The sequence below is a fragment of the Mastigoproctus giganteus genome, chromosome 12, assembly GCF_048544385.1.
Source record: "Mastigoproctus giganteus isolate SK-2022 chromosome 12, ASM4854438v1, whole genome shotgun sequence".
NCBI lineage: Eukaryota > Metazoa > Arthropoda > Arachnida > Uropygi > Thelyphonidae > Mastigoproctus > Mastigoproctus giganteus.
The window spans coordinates 80,116,238-80,129,602 of record NC_143586.1 but is presented as its reverse complement, the minus strand read 5'-3'; the positions used below and the strand labels follow the sequence as shown (position 1 = coordinate 80,129,602).

At 39.1% G+C, this 13,365-nt stretch overlaps 1 protein-coding gene across 1 annotated transcript in view; it reads right to left on the bottom strand.

The window, feature by feature from the left end:
- LOC150077224 (tetratricopeptide repeat protein 38-like) overlaps positions 1 to 12,780 on the bottom strand; it is a 190,618-nt gene extending 177,838 nt beyond the window's left edge. The window contains exon 1 of the mRNA XM_090386333.1: positions 12,599 to 12,780. The gene's annotated coding sequence lies outside the window, so the exon portion shown is untranslated. The remainder of the gene's footprint in view (positions 1 to 12,598) is intronic.
- Between the last annotated feature and the right edge of the window lie 585 nt (positions 12,781 to 13,365).

Here is a 13,365-nt window from a genome sequence, read left to right as displayed (position 1 = left end):
TTTCCCATATGTAGTACTTTACATTTGTCAATGTTAAACTTCATTTGCCATCTCTCAGCCCATCTGCTCAACCTTTCCAGATCCTGTTGCAGCAGCATAGTATCAGTAGTGTCCTTAACAACCCTGCCAACCTTGGCATCGTCTGCAAACTTGGACATTAAGCCTGATACACCATCATCAATATCATTTATAAATACAGAAAACGACAATGGACCCAACACTGAACCCCGAGTAACTCCACTGTTAGTCCACGTTGAGCAGTGTCCATTGATTACCACTCTCTGTCTTCTGCCACTCAACCATCCCTTTATCCATAGCAGCAATTTGCCTCCAATGCCACACTTCTCCAATTTGTGCAGCAGTCTTCCATGCGCAACAGTATCAAAAGCCTTTCTAAGATCCAAATATATAATATCAAAGTTATTCCCTGCATCCAGTTCTTTTGTGACTACATCATAGTATCCAATCAAATTGGTCAGACAAGACCTGCCCTTAACAAAACCATGCTGTGTCTGAGCTATAACTGAATTCTTGTCCAGATGATCCTGCAGTGCTTCTTTAACCAGTGCCTCCATTAATTTTCCTGGAACCGAAGTTAAACTAACAGGTCTATAATTACTTGTGTCAGCCTTTGATCCTCCTTTGTGAATTGGGGTTACATTTGCACATCTCCAGTCCATGGGTACCTCCACTGAGTCCAAAGAAGCTCTCATAATTATGGCTAGGGGTTTGCTTACTTCCTTTGCTGCCTCCTTTAATATAACTGGATAGATCCCATCCACCCCAGGTGCCTTTTTTATGTTTATCCTCAACAATTTCTCCTCCACTTTCCTCTCAGTTATTAGAAAATAATCTAGCTCACTGCCAATGTTTACTTCACCTACGACATTCCCCTTCCTGAATAACTCCTCATGTGTGAATGTAGATGCAAAATACTCGTTTAGATTGTTAGCCACCTGAGCTGGATCCTCAACTGTTGAACCATCAACATCCAGTGGACCAATCTGATTCATCCCTTTCCTTCTTGAGTTTAAATAGGTAAAGAACTCTTTTCTGTTTTTCTTTGCATCCTTTGCCAAGGATTTCTCATAATCTGCCTTTGCCTGCCTAATCTCCTTTGTGACTTGGTTACAGACCAACTTATATCTATCATAGGCTTCCATGTCACCCATTAATTTGTATGTATCCCATGCATTTTTCTTCTCTGCCATATGTCTCATTAGTTCATCTGACAACCATTTAGGCCTGAACCTTGAACAATATTTCTTGGTTGGTATGTAAAGCCTGGTACTTCCAAGATTAGTTCCTTGAATGCTTCCCATTTTGAATTTGCTGTTGGTAACATCATCAGTTGGTCCCACTGTATAGAATTTAAATACTGTCACAGACCATCATAGTTGCCTTTACGAAAGCAAAAACCCTTCCCTTTACCTCTGATGGTAGTTACCTCCTTGAGTAAATCCCACTTCGGCACACTGTGATCACTGCCACCCAGTGGTTCCTTTATCTGCAGATTCCTAATGCATGAAGAATCACTACTGATAATCAGATCAAGAGTATTACTCCCTCTAGTTGCCTCCCGAACATGCTGGTGTAGAAAACAATCATCCAATAAATCCACAAAAGCCTTGCTAGTGTGTGAGTGACCAACCCACAAATTCCAGTCAATATCTGGGAAATTAAAATCCCCCATTATAAGACTCTCTGATTTACTGGCCCATTCTATTTCCCTGTACAGTATCTTATTATACTCATCAGAGTCATTGTGCTATAGGCCTAATGTCCAATTTTGATTTACCTATGCTTTCGTCACACCAAACTGACTCGACACTGCCCTGTACATCAATGTCGACTGGCTTCACTTCCTTGGATTTTATGTGTTTTTTAACTAATAGCATAACCCCTCCTCCCCTCCTGTCCTGTCTATCCTTTCTATACACATTGTACTCCCCAAATTCCAGTTCTGCATTCCTTATATCTGTGTGACACCACGTCTCTGATATCCCAACAATATCTGCCTTTGATGTTTTGAGCAATACCTCAAATTCATCAAATTTATTTACTAAACTCCTAGCATTGGTGTACACGCAAGTATACATGCACCTGTTTCTATTCTTAGCTACCCTAACACAACCCATATGTTTACTTGTACCGCAATGACTTCCAGCAGTCTCTGAAATATCCTGCATCTTGTTTTTCAGGCTTCTGCTCATTCCAATAGAAGCAGTGCAAGAATCTCTTTCACCTCTGCCAGTGGCTACTGTTAATCCATTAGTCTTTGTCTCCCCACAAGCTAGCAGTTTTCCGACCCACCTAACACTGCCTCGATAGCATCAGCAAATATTCTTGCACCCTTTCTATTTAAGTGTATCCCATCCCTGTAGAAGCAATCTCTCCTGTTAACATTTCTTTGAATGCTTCCCATTTTGAATTTGCTGTTGGTAACATCATCAGTTGGTCCCACCGTATAGAATTTAAATACTGTCTCAGGCCACCGTAATCACCTTGACGAAAGCAAAAACCCTTCCCTTTACCCCTGATGGTGGTTACTTCTTTTGAGTAAATCCCACTTCAGCACACTGTGATCACTGCCACCTAGTGGTTTCTTTACTGCAGATTCTTAATGCATGAAGAATCACTGATAATCAGATCAGGAGTATTACTCCCTCTAGTTGCCTCCCGAACATGCTGCTGTAGAAAACAATCATCCAATAAATCCACAAAAACCTTGCTAGTGTGTGCCTAACCAACCCACAAATTCCAGTAAATTTCTGGGAAATTAAAATTCCCCATTATAAGATACTCTGATTTACTGGCGCACTATTTCTCTGTATAATTGCTCGTTGTACTCATCAGATTCATTAGGCCTATAACACACACCTACTCTCATTTTTTCTTTCCCAGTGCTTAGGTCACACCAAATCATTGCCTAAAGTGTTCCTGCAGACATTTTCAAATGTCATTCAGGTTCTTATTTCTGTAGCATTTAATATTTTAGTGAATTCCTCATCTTGGAATAGCAGTTTAATTTGAGGACCTACAAAAATTCTCTCTTTTATCTTGGCCTCACTGATTCGAGGAAACTTTTGTGTCAAACAGGAAAATCCTTCTCTTTTTTTGTCTACGCAACTATTTTTATCAAACCTAGCTTGATGTGCAATGGAGGTAAATAGATTTTTGACTTATCCTCCAAAGGAGGATGTCCTACATTTTCCTGGCCTGGTGTAGTTTCTGAATGGTGTTGCTATTTTAATGCATGAAGAATCTTGTAGTGGCAATCCTTTGTACAGCTGTCCCACTCACATAAAAAGCAGCAGTATTTAGCGTATCTACCTTGCAACCCAGTCAGCAAAGCTACCACTTTTAGGTTGGCACAGATATTCCATTTGTATTCTTGATCGAATATTATTTGTAAAAGCACCTGTAGGTTCTTGTATGTCTTTTTCATGTGAACTGCATGTGCTAATGTTATAGACGGATACTTATTTCCATTATGGAGTAAAACTGCTTTCAAACTTACCTTGGATGAATCAATGAAAAGTCTCCACTGCTTGAGGATGTGCTCCAGATGTAACTCTCATTAATTCCTGGATATTGTTACAATAAACCAAAGCACCATCCATGGAATAATAGGTCATTATGTTGGATTGCCTCTTTCTATAAAAAGACACCTTGACACCCTTTACAAGAAGGTTCCACTGCTGAAGCCATGATCCTAGTAATTAAGCCTTGGTTTTGGAGAGGTGCAAATCTCTGATCAAATTGCTCAATTCTGAGTGATCAGATGCAGCTTTGCAGTATCAAGAGTTGAAGAGTCTGGATCCATACTCTTTGTGGGTCCTGCTACTTCTGGAGCCTCCTTTTATGATCCTGAATCAAAGTCAAATCCATAGTTTCTGGTGGCTTTGGCACTGTATCATTTTGAAAAACTGGCCTTAGAGCAGAAGGCATGTTAAGATACTCTATTTTATGCTTGGATTTCCCAGAAAAACAAGAAATATTGGTTGTGCAAAAGTAACAATTGTTTATGTGGTCTCGAGGTACCCGCCACATCACCAGAACAGCAAAAGGAATCAATTTATGACTACCTCTAAGCCAGCCTGTTAATGTCCTTGAACACGAGCTATAGGAAATCTTTGGAGCCCATACTTTATCTTGATCTCTGCCTTTACATCCAAAATAGAGTTCATAGGCTTTTCTCACAAGTTGTGACAGTGGCTTCCAGTATGATTTTAATACCACTTCTCCACAAATGTAGCAAAAGCTATCAGGCTTATTTTGGCAGGAACGTGACATATTTCATGTATGGTTGAGGTATGTGAACATAAGAACATAATTAAGAAACTGTCGATTTTTATTTCTAATTTAAAACAGCTCATGATTTACACTAGTGCATGCAACACTTGTTTACAAATGCTAATTGGCCAAAACACTTGTTCACTTTATTCACCACTCGCTCTCTGAACAGTTGTTGTTGTTATTTGGTTTTTAGGAGTATAAGCAACTAAGGCCATATTGCTCCGGGGATATGTGGTGATCATTCCTTGACCTTTCCATATCTTCCGTATTTGGTGGTCATGGGCTCGAACCCCGGTCTAATCAAGAAGCGTGTGCTACAGACTGCTGCTCCTGCCCACCTGGCTACGGAGGTGCCCTGAAACATGCACTTTTTGAAATACAAAAATGCTTGCTTGGTGACGAAACCCATTCATATATATACTGGTAGAGAAGTTTCTAGAAGGTCTGCAATGTTTCTAGAGAACTCTGTGGAAAGTTACAGAAACATTTGGACCTTTCTTTTGCATGTAACTAATATTCTAAAATGTTCCAAAACATTCTAAAACATTGTAGAAAGCTCCCAAATGCTTGAGAAAAAAAATAATAAATAATAATAATAATAAAAAAAGTAGATAAAAATTTACAGAAAAGATGATTAAACCAACTATAGATCTTGGTTTTCAGTCATTAACCTAAGATATTTGAAAACTGAGGGTGATGAAAACTTTTTAAGCACATATCTGAGTTTTTGAACATATTTCACAGGAGAATCAGTGAAATTATAGTTATATTAATGGTGGAAGCAAAGGAGATAAGCAAACCCTTACCCATGATTATGAGAGCATCCTTGGATTTAGGGGAAGGTCCCTATTGATCGGAGAAGTGTGAATATATCCCTAATGCACACCAGCATAACTATGCCAATGCAGTGCATTGGGGCCCACAATAGAAATGGGGCTCTGTTACCCTCCTGCCAGAAACAGAAAAAAAATTGAGTTAAAATGTAAGTTTTCTAGTTATGTTTATGATAAAATTTACTATGTCTATGAACAATAATATTTTTCACATGAAGTATGTTTGTTGTTAGCTAGCTGACAGCACAAGCAAAACTGCACTAGAGCTGAAATGGTATTAGCATTGCTGCTGCTTCCAGGGAAATTAAGGATTTGTGACTGCAGAGCCAAAGTCAAATAGGGCCCATTTATTGGGGGTCATTATTATGGAGTATAGTATTACTATCGAATCTATTTTTCAGGGGACCCACACTAAACTTTGCATTGGGGCCTACTTTTTCAAGTTACATTACTGCCAATGCATAAAGGAGGATCAAAAGACGACATGAGTAATTACAGACCTATTATCTCAATGTCTGTTCCACAGAAATTAATAGAATCACTGGTTAAAGAAGTAATGCAGGACCATTTGGACAGATGTGTAATTATATTGCAATCACAGTGTGGATTTCTCAAGGGGCAGGCTTTTCTAACCAATCTGATAGGTTACTATGATGCAGTGACCAAGGAACTGAATGCAAAAAAATAATTTTGACATCATATACTTGGATTTTAGGAAGGCTTTTGATACTGTTGCACATAAAAGACTACTGTACAAATTAGAGCAATGTCGCATTAAGGGAAAGTTACTACTATGGATAAAGGGATGGTTAAGTGGAAGACAGACAGATTATCAATGGGCACTGCTCTTCATGGACTGTTATTAGTGGACTTCCCCAGGGTTCAGAGCAGGTACTGTTATTATTGATGAAGGTATATCAGGCTTAATGTCTAAGTTTACAGATGATACAAAGTTTGGTAGGTCAATTAACAACAGTCATCAGGGTGAACTACTGCAACAAGATCTAGGAAAATTGGGTCAATGGGCTGAAAAATAGCTATTGAAGTAAAACATTGACAATTGAAGGTACTGCACATGGGTACCAGATCACCAGAGTAACTTATCAACTGTGTGGTGCTACACTAAGGGTAGTAGAGAATGAAAATGACCTCAGAGTAATTATGCAGTCAGACATTAAGCTCTCTGAGCAGTACAGATATGCTGCCAGAACAGCTCATGATGTTATGCCAATGATATACAGAAAATTTGTTAGCAGGGATAAGGAGGTGATTATCCCTTTGTATAAGGCCATGGTCAGGCCGCATTTTGAGTACTGTATACAGGTTTGGAGGCCTTACTTGAGAATGGATGTCGATCTGCTGGAATGGGGTGCAGAGAAGGGCAACCAGATTGACAAAAGGGAAAAAAAAGGAAGGTTCTCTTACCTACAAAGGCTCAATTCTATCCTTAGCCATAATTATGAGATCACCCTTGGACTTAGGGGAGGTTTCACTGACTGGAGATGTGCAAATGTATCACCAATTCACAAAGGAGGATCAAAGGGTGACATGAGTAATTACAGACCTGTTAGTTTAATTTCTGTTCCAAGAAAATAATGCAGTCGCTGGTTAAAGCAGCATCATCTAGACAAGACTGCAGTAATAATTCAGACACAGCATAGGTTTGTTAAGGAGAAGTCTTGTCTGACCAATTTGATTGGATACTATGATGTGGTCACAAAGGAATTGGATGCATATGATATCAAAAACAATTTTGATATCATATACTTGGAATTCAGGAAAGTTTTTGATACTGTTGCACATGGAAGACTACTCTACTAATTGAAGCAGTATGGCATTAAGGGCAAGTTGCTACAATGGATAAAAGGATGGTTGAGTGGCAGAAGACAGAGGTGGTAATGAATGGGCACTGCTCTTCGTGGACTATTAGTAGAGTCTCCCAGGGTTTGGTTTTGGGCCCATTGTTGTTTTGTATATTTATAAATGATACTGATGAAGATATATCAGGCTTAACGTCCAAGTTTGTAGATTATACAAAGGATGGCAGGGTTGTTAATGATAATCTACTGCTGCAAGAGGATCTAGAAAAGTTGGGCAGATGGGCTGAGAAGTGGCAAATGAAGTTTAACATTGACAAATGCAAAGTACTGCATATGGGTAGTAGTAGTAACCCCCAGAGAAATGTACCAACAGTGTGGTACTACATCCAGGGTAATGGAGAATGAAAAGACCTGGGGGTAATTGTGCAATCAGAAATGAAGTTTTCTAAACAGTGCAGATAGGCTACCAGAGCAGGTCATGGGGTCTTTGTCAGTGATATATAGGAACTTTGCTAGAAGGGATAAGGAGGTGATTATCCCTTTGTATATGGCAAAGGTTAGGCCACACATTGAGTACTGCATACAGGTCTGGAGGCCTCATTTTAGGAAGAATGTAGAGTGTGATGCCTTGAGAAAATTGCTCAAATTTAAAAAGGCAAATAGCAGATTCTGCATATATTTTTTAACTAAATGGTTTCTTGATTTTACTAGCTCTGGGCAAGAGAAGAATTCCTACAAAATGGAATGATTAATAACTGAAATAAAATTGCAATTAATGTCAACGTTCTGGATCCATTTTGGGATTCCATTCTCAAGACAAGCCACTATAATAGAATCATTGGACTATTCTGAAACAGGTTGTAAAACTGAAGACATGTCTCAGAAGAGTCCAGTTATCTCTAGAGTACAGCAACCTGCTTTGAGAGTGGAACTGCTCAGTGGATACAAAATATTGCCATTAACTGCCATTTTATTTAGTTAATTAAATTTGCCTTAGCATTAGCATTAGTAGAGGCATATGATGCAAGAAAGAAAGCTTATGCAGCATCAGCCAAAAAAAAAAAACAAAAAAAAAAAAACCCTTCCACTTCACCCCTCCGTTCATTCGAAATACCTGTCCAGCCTAGCCTTAAATTTATTTAGGCTATCAACTTCCACAACAAGGGATGGAAGGCTGTTCCACCAACCAACTACCCGCTGGCTAAAGGCAAATTTCCGCACATCTATCCTACATCTGTCATTCCTCAATTTGAATTTATGCCCTCTCAGGTGATTATTCTGAGCAAGAGGCAGTATCCCATCAGCACTGAGCATGCTCAAACCATTTAAGGCTTTGTACACCTCTATCAGATCACCTCGCCGGTGCCTAGTCTCCAGACACTATAATTTGCAAAACTTAAGCCTTTCTTCGTAAGAGCAACCCTTTGTTCCATTCACTAATCTTGTTGCCCTTCTCTGTACTCGTTCCAGCAGCTCTACATCCTTCTTGAAGTGAGGCCTCCAGACCCGTATACAGTACTCAAGGTGTGGCCTGACCATTGCCTTATACAAGGGAATAATCACCTCCTTATCCCTGCTAGAAAAATTCCTGTATATCATTGATAAGACACCATGAGCTACTCTTGCAGCCCGTCTGCACTGCTCAGAGAACTTCAAAACATCATGTACAAAATGTCAATAAACCATTTAATATGCAAATATATATATGAGGTTATGTTTATTTACCTTTTAAAATTTAATCATTAATTTCCATGTAATAGCTTTCAAAAAATTAATGTTTTTACCCTTTTAATCAGGTTTTTGAGTTTTTTTTATGGAAGGAATTGAAGCCCAACAGCTTCCTCTCACTCAGGGGAGGCTGTTGAAATTTTTTAAATTATTAAAATTTTTTTGTTTATCTCAAAAAAACAGTTGTGATGTTTTATTCCTAACCTTGTTAAATATTACAGAGGTGTTAAATATTACGGTTGTCTATGTGAGGCCTAGGTATAACTGATTTTGTTTATCTGCATCATTTGATGGTTCTTACAATAGTGATTAATTGCATTTCACTTTACAAATAATAACAGTACTGTTCTTGCCACCCACAAATGCAAAGTAATGAAGTAGCATTGTTCTCACAAAAAACATCCTTTCATGACACAGTTCTCCCCCCCTTTCCCCCAACCAGAAGACTAAATCTGAAACAGATAAATTTGAAAGTGTCTGCAATTCTGCCCAGACACGATAGGAGGGAGTACATGATGAGAGCCTTGTCAATCAATTCAGCAATGCAGGGAATGTGCAAGGCTCAAGGGGTAGAATTTTTTGCGGCGTGGTCTGTGCTTGTTAACAGGAGAGACTGCTACTACAGAGATGGGATACACTTAAATAGAAAGGGTGCAAGAATATTTGCTGATGCTATCGAGGCAGTGTTAGGTGGGTCGGAAAACTGCTAGCTTGGGGGGATTCACAGACTAAAAGGTTAAAAGTAGCCGCAGGCACAGGTGAAGTTGATTCTTGCACTACTTCTATAAGTAGCGACCTGGAGCGAGGGGTGCTGGGGGTTTCAGGGACTGATGGCAGTCATCGTGAAACAGGTGGGTATATAGGATGTGTCAGGATAACTAGGAATAGGTGCATGTATGCTTGCATGTATACCAATGCTAGAAATATAGTAAATAAATTTGATGAATTTGAAGTGTTGGTCAAGACATCAAAGGTGGATACTGTTGGGATATCAGAGACGTGGTGTCACACTGATATTAGGAATGCTGAATTGGAATTTGGGGAGTACAATGTGTACAGAAAGGATAGACAGGATAGGAAGGGAGGAGGTGTCATGCTGTTAATTAAGAAAAACATAAAATCAAAAGAAGTGCATCCAGTTGATATAGATGAACTGTGCACTGTTGAGTCAGTTTGGTGTGACGTAGGCACTGCAAAAGCAAAAATAAGAGTAGGAATGTGTTATAGGCCTAATGACTCGAATGAGTACAATGAACAATTGTACAGAGAAATAGAGGGGGCTAGTAAATCAGAATTTCTTATAATGGGGGATTTTAACTTCCCAGATATTGACTGGAACTTGTGGGTTGGTCACTCACACACTAGTAAGATTTTGTGGATTTATTGCATGATTGTTTTCTGCAGCAGCACATTCGAGAGGCAACCAGAGAGGGTAATACTCTTGATCTGGTTATCAGCAGTGATCATTCATATATTAAGAATTTGCAGATAAAGGAACCACTAGGTGGCAGTGATCACAGTGTACTGATGTGGGAATTACTTAAAGATCTAACTACCATCAAGGGTAAAGGAAAGGGTTTTTGCTTCCGTAAAGGTGAGTACAGTGGTCTCAGACAGTTTTTAAATTCTGTACAGTGGAATCAACTGACGATGTTACCAACAGTAAATTCTAAGTGGGAAGCATTCAAGGAATTAATCGTGGAAGCTACTAAAAGTTTCATACCTATTAAGAAATATTGTTCATGGTTTAGGTCTAAATGGTTATCAAATGAACTAATGAGACTCATGACAGAGAAGAAAAATGCATGGTATGCATATAAATTATCAAGCGAATCAGAAGCCTATGGCAGATATAAGCTAGTCTGTAATCAGGTCACAAAGGAGGTTAGGCAGGCGAAGGCAGATTATGAGAAATCTTTGGCAAAGGATGCTAAGAAAAACAGCAAGGATTTCTTTACTTATATAAACTCTAAAAGGAAGGGGATGAATCTGATTGGTCTACTTGATATCGATGGTTCGACTGTTGATGATCCTGCTCAGATAACAAACAAACTGAATGAGTATTTTGCATCTACATTCACACATGAGGAGTTAAGGTTTGAAAATGGCAGAAGGTTATCAAATTGTAGAAGGGTGCTTAATGATTTTGAATTACTGAGAGCACAGTGGAGGAGAAATTGTTGAAGTTAAACATAAGAAAAGCACCTAGGGTGGATGGGATCTATCCAGTTATATTAAAGGAGGCTGCACAGCAACTAAGTAAACCCTTAGCCATAATTATGAGAGCATCCTTGGACTCAGGGGAGGTCCCCACGGACAGGAGATGTGCAAATGTATCCCCAATTTACAAAGGGGGATCAAAGGGTGACACGAGTAATTACACACCAGTTAGTTTAACTTCTGTTCCGGGCAAAATAATGGAGTCACTGGTTAAAGATGCATTGCAGGATCATCTAGACAAGACTGCAACAATAATTCAGACACAGCGTGGGTTTGTTAAGGGAAAGTCTTGTCTGACAAATTTGTGGACTGATGTTATTAGACTCTTCAAGGACTAATGTTATTAGTGGAGTCCCACAGGGTTCGGTGTTAGGTCCACTGTTGTTTTGTATATTTATCAATGATATTGATGAAGGTATATCAGGCTTAGTGTCGAAGTTTGCAGATGATACAAAGGTTGGCAGGGTTGTTAATGACAGTAATGGCAGTGTGCTACTGCAACAGGATAATTTGGGCAGATGGGCTATGAAGTGGCAACAGAAGTTTAACCTTGACAAATGCAAAGTACTGCATATGGGTAGAAGTAACCCCAGAGAAATGTTCCAACTGTGTGGTACTACACTTAAGGTGGTAGAAAATGAAAAAGACCTGGGTGTAATTGTGCAGTCAGATATGAAGTTTTCTGAGCAATGCAGACAGGCTGCCAGGGCAGGTCATGGGGTTTTGTCAATGATATATAGGAATTTTGCTAGCAGGGAAAAGGAGGTGATTGCCCCTCTGTATACTGTATAAGGCAATGGTCAGGCCACGCCTTGAGTACTGCGTACAGGTCTGGAGGTCTCATTTTAGGAAGGATGTAGATTTTCTTGAGCGTATACAGAGAAGGGCAACAAGATTGGTGAGGTGAATGAAGGAATCCTCTTACCAAGAGAGGCTTAAGTTCTGCAAATTGCAGTGGCTGGAGACTAGGCACCTGCGTGGTGATCTGATTGAGGTGTATAAGGCCTTGAATGGGTTGAGCACGCTGAATTCTGATGGGATCCTTCCACTTGTTCAGATTACAAACCTAAGGGGGCATAAATTCGAATTAAGAAAAGACAGATGTAGAATAGATGTGCGTAAATCTGCCTTTAGCCAGCAGGTGGTTAATTGCTGTAACAAACTTCCATTTGTTGTTGTGGAAGTTGATAGGTTAAATAAATTTAAGGAGGAACTGGGCAGGCATTTGAAGGGAATGGTGTGTGTTTTTTTTTTTTTTTTTGGCTGATGCTGCATAAGCTCATACACTTGCTTTCTTGCATCACATGCCACTACTACTTAATACATAGTATTGTATTTACGTCAGATGCTTTATGTACCGTATTCCTGATAACAAGAGGTTTATAAACAAGTAAATTTAGAGTAAAAAAACTCAGCCATAGGAGAATTATGACTTGAGAACATAACTTGTGAACCATAACTTCTGTACTGCGCGAACAGCAGTATTTAAATATACTGTATTTCTTAGCTTACAGAAATGATGCAATTGCGCTAACTTCTGAGTTATATTTCTTAGCCTGGTTCTCTTTGCCTGCAACTCAAATTTTTTTATTCAGCCATTTGTCTTACCAAAAAAAATAAATAATAAATAAAAATGAAAAACAAAATAAAATTAAAAAATACATATGAAATAGAAAAACAGCTAGCTAATACAAATACCGTAATTGCACAGGGAACATTTGCCGCAGAGAGTAGAAAAATAGTAGTACGTTGCCTTTCAGCTGATAAGTGCGTTTTTTTTTCCGCCTAGGGATGATTAGGAAAAAAAGTTTAAATTTCAAACAATATAATACAAAAGTCCATGATTTACTACGGTCTAATGGAACCCCGTTCCTACGGAATTTACAAATTACGCTTGCCCGTCAAAAAAATCAAAAAACACATTTATTCAGTAACTAGTAGGTCCACCTTTTTTTTTTTTTCCGGAATACACCTTGTACACGTCATAGCATGGATTCCACTAGGGGTTTGAGTAAATCTGCCCCATCTGCTCTTTGGTAGAATAAAGCTATTATTTTTAGGCCACCCGAATAATTAAATTCATCTGCAGTGCTGCGTGTTTTATGTCTGTTAATTGCGTGCGTTCTGAGGTCGATTTGTCTGTTTTGCTGGACGATAAACCCCAGTTTCTGGGGGAAAAAACCTTACTATTTATGCCTGAGACCGACTAACTCAGCCACGGTGTCCCATTGGTACAATCTCTGTCCTCCCCACACTGGGTGAAAAAGACCCGAGTTCAGTCCCATCTATGACTTGAGGAATTTTTATGGGTTCTTTTCACAACGCAATATGACTTTAGCTGCTGATGCTCCTAAATTCTACGACAACAACAACAACACCCAAAATGTATTTTCCAACATTTCTCAGTTGGCTTCAGATTTGGAGAATTTGGTAGCCAAGAGAGCTGTTGGAAATGCTGGAGAATA